The sequence below is a fragment of the Mytilus californianus genome, unplaced genomic scaffold (genome assembly GCF_021869535.1).
Source record: "Mytilus californianus isolate M0D057914Y unplaced genomic scaffold, xbMytCali1.0.p SCAF_3, whole genome shotgun sequence".
Classification (NCBI taxonomy): Eukaryota; Metazoa; Mollusca; class Bivalvia; order Mytilida; family Mytilidae; genus Mytilus; species Mytilus californianus.
In genome coordinates this window covers 2586691-2590997 of record NW_026262679.1, presented here as the reverse complement: position 1 = coordinate 2590997, position 4307 = coordinate 2586691, and positions in this window count along the sequence as shown.

Sequence of the window (4307 nt, the reverse complement as noted above, 5' to 3'; positions counted from 1 at the left end):
TATTGGTTTTGTTTTAATACTTGATATATATAGTGGTCAGCTTTGTTTTCATAGTTAGATCTTTTCTCCGATATTTTAACAATAGAGGTTAACTATATTTGTTGCATGGAATTATTATGGTGAACAGGCACATCTTGCAGGGTTCATCTGACCTTGACTTCATTTTAATGGATAATTGATAATGTCAACTTTATGTGTTAACTTGTAGTAAAACCTATATCTCAAGTAAAGCAGGCCAGACATTTCAGCGTGTGCACTCGTGTTAGGTTTTTATACGACCGCAAAAAAATTTTTGTGGTCATATATTGGTATGACGTTGGCGTCGTAGTCGTCGTTGTCGTTGTCGTCCGAAGACACATTGGTTTTCGCACTCTAACTTTAGTTTAAGTGAATGTATCTCTATGAAATTTTACCACAAGGTTCAATACCACAAAAGGAAGGTTGGGATTGGGGGTTATGGTACCAACAGTAAAGGAATTAGGAGCCAAAAAGGGGCCAAAAATAAGCATTTTTGTAACTTCCAGACATAACTTGTGTGTAAGTGTATGGATCTCTCTGACATTGAACCACAAGGTTCCATATCACAAAAGGAATTTTGGGATTGATTTTGGGGGTAATTGCTTCAAAATTTTAGGAATTAGGGGCCAAAAAAGGGGCTAAAAACAAGCATTTTTCTAGTTTCATGACAATAACTTGTGTGTAAGTGCATGGATCTTTCTGAAATTGTACTACAAGGTTCCATATCACAAAGGGAAAGCTGGGATTGAGTTTGGGGGTAATTGCCGAAACGTTTAGGAATTGGGGGCCAAAAATAAGCATTTTTCTAGTTTCCAGACAATAACTTGTGTTCAAGTGTATGGATCTCTCTGAAATTGTACTGCAAGGTACCTAACCACAAAGGGAAGGCTGGAATTGATGATGGGGGTAATTGCCTCAATATTTTAGGAATTAGGGGCCAAAAAGGGGCAAAAAACAAGCATTTTTCTAGTTTCAGGACAATAACTTGTGTGTAAGTGTATGGATCTACTGAAATTGTACTACAAGGTTCCATATCACAAAGGGAAAGCTGGGTTTGAGTTTGGGGGTAATTGCCCTAAACGTTTAGGAATTGGGGGCCAAAAAGGGGCCAAAAATAAGCATTTTTCTAGTTTCCAGACAATAACTTGTGTTCAAGTGTATGGATCTCTCTGAAATTGTACTGCAAGGTACCATATCACAAAGGGAAGGCTGGGATTGAGTTTGGGGGTGATGAATCATAAGGGGGTTCAAAAATTTTTGGGGGGGGGATTTTTTTTTTTTTCCTTTTTTTTATTTTTTTCCTTTTTTTTTTCTTTTAAAATTTTCCATTTTAAGTTGGTTATTTCTGATTTATATTAAAAAGCAAATAATAATGATATAGTAGGAGATACACACCAAATAGGATGTGTAAATTATTATATAATAAGTATTGTGCAATAGCAAGAAATTTTCAATTGCACAGTTTTGCACAATAGCAAGAAATCTTCAATTGCACAGTATTGCACAATAGCAAGAAATCTTCAATTGCACAGTATTGTGCAATAGCAAGAAATATCCAATAGCGCAATATTGCGCAATAGCAAGAAATTGTCAATTGTACAGTATTGCGCAATAGCAAGAAATATTTAATTGCACAGTATTGTGCAAATGAAGATACTTCGTATAAATTGCTTATTTCTTGACCAATTTCAATGGGGTTTTTTCTTGAATTCTTGGGGTTCTTTAATATGCTGAATCTAAACGTGTATTTTGTTTTTGGATTTTGGGCCCCGTTTTTAAATTGGTCCACATTGAGGTCCAAAGGGTCCAAAATTAAACTTTGTTTGATTTCATCAAAAATTGAATTATTGGGGGTTCTTTGATATGCCGAATCTAACCGTGTATTTAGATTCTTAATTTTTGGTTCTGTTTTCAAATTGGTCTACATTAAGGTCCAAAGGGTCCAAAATTAAACTTAGTTTGATTTTAACAAAAATTGAATTCTTAGGGTTCTTTGATATGCTGAATCTAAACATGTATTTAGATTTTTGATTATGGGCCCAGTTTTCAAGTTGGTCCAAATCGGGGTCCAAAATTAAACTTTGTTTGATTTCAACAAAAATTGAATATATGGGGTTCTTTGATATGCTGAATCTAACCATGTATTTAGATTTTTGATTTTTGGGCCCCGTTATCAACTTTGTCCACATTGAGGTCAAAAGGGTCCAAAATTAAACTTTGTTTGATTTCATCAAAAATTGAATTCTTGGGGTTCTTTGATATGCTGAATCTAACCATGTATTTAGATTTTGGATATTGGACCATAATAGGTGAATGTCCAATTTAAAATTTTTAAGTTCTTAGACCACATTCATTGTGTGTCAGAAACCTATGCTGTGTCAAATATTTAATCACAATCCAAATGCAAAGCTGTATCAAGCTTGAATGTTGTGTCCATACTTGCCCCAACTGTTCAGGGTTCGACCTCTGCGGTCGTATCAAGCTGCGCCCTGCGGAGCATTTTATTGAAAGGTATGATGAAAGCAGATTTTGTATGTATAAGATACATCTATGAGGGTGTTAGGCCGAATAGGTGTATCTAACTTACACCAAGATATTATTGTCAATGCAGAATGATAAGTTTTCAAAAATTTAGGAGGAGGGTCTTTCAGCAATTTGACCATATTGTTATTGATTAGCATGATAGAATATCCAATTTCATTTAACAACATCTTGGTGTATAAAAGTAAATGTTGGGTATTTGTCAATCAGACAGCAACCCCATGATACAAAAAACATGAATATTTTATATTAGACAACCACTGATTAGTACCCTGATGTTAAACAGGTACATGTGGCAGGGTTATCAGCTGTCTCCTTGTCTTTGTAGGGGATATGAATAATTCTGTTTAATGATATATATCTTGAAACAGGATTAAGACATGAACCAACTTCTTCAAACGAAAAAAATACTGAGTTAAGCATGGTTTTGTCTCCACTCCCCTAATAGTAGGAGTACCAAGTGGGTTTTCTTCCAAAACTTATATAGAACTACCTTCAAATATTTAATGGAATGGGAATTATCAATGAAACATCGAAAAACGATAAGATCAGACAGATGGTCATTAAAAGGTAAGAAGATAGGAGGGGAAGATAACCAAAGTCAGGAGTAAAAGGAACAGACATACCATGACTAAAAGACAAAAGTCTGTTAGTAACTACATGTATCAAAGTGCTTGTTATTACTGAAGGGGTAAAGATAGCTATAATTTTGAAATGTGTACATTAAGAAATGTTTGGAATTTGGGTTACCTTTCTTTGTCCACATGTCATTTTCATATATCAGAAAAATTTTACATAGCATTAAGTTGTTACTGATGTAGTTTGTAGTTTCCATCTTATCATTAATTGGGTCAGAATTTTTATTTCAAGATGTGGATATTGTTAGCAAATGCAGGCTCAAGCATAAGGTTTTATTTCTTTTCAAGGAGTTTTTTCTATGTCCAAGGACCATAACTCTGCAAATATCACACAACTGGAGTAAAACTCAAACTTATCTGTAACTTCTTACGACAGGACTAGATACGAAATATATCTAATCTGGGTTTAAGCACTACACAAAAAAGTGGAAAACTGATAATTTTTAGCAACTTTCTATATTCTAGGTTACAACTTCCACAAATATTTCTCAACCGAAACAAAATTCAAACTGGATCTGTTACTTCTTAGGATATGACCATACAACAAATATCTAAGCAATTTATTCACACATAACAGAAGGAAATGACATAATTTCATGCAATTTCTTATGTCCAAGGGCCATAACTTCTCCAGAATTAGCTTTAAAGCAGAATGAAACGTCAAACGATCCACAATTACCTATGAAATGACCTTCAACCAAATATCTGAATGACCTTCTACCAAATATCTTAATGACCTACCAAATATCTTAATGACCTTCTACAAAATATTTTAATGACCTTCTACCAAATATCTTAATGACCTCCTACCAAATATCTTAATGACCTTCTACCAAATATCTTATCTTTATTGATCAGGCATTTAAAAAACTGAGTAAAAAACTTACCTGATGGACATACTAACAGATCGACAAGAGTTGAGACTTGCTTTTGTCCCATTGGACTTTGATGCACAATGTAGTTACTTAATTTCTTCAACAGCATTCATTAGATTCAACTGTGTTACTGTATATATACTGGTACAAATAACGGATTTTTCTGTGGCAGTAACTTGTTATTTATAGGGATAATTTGTAGGACAGGGTTTCCAGAAATGATAATTTTAGTAAA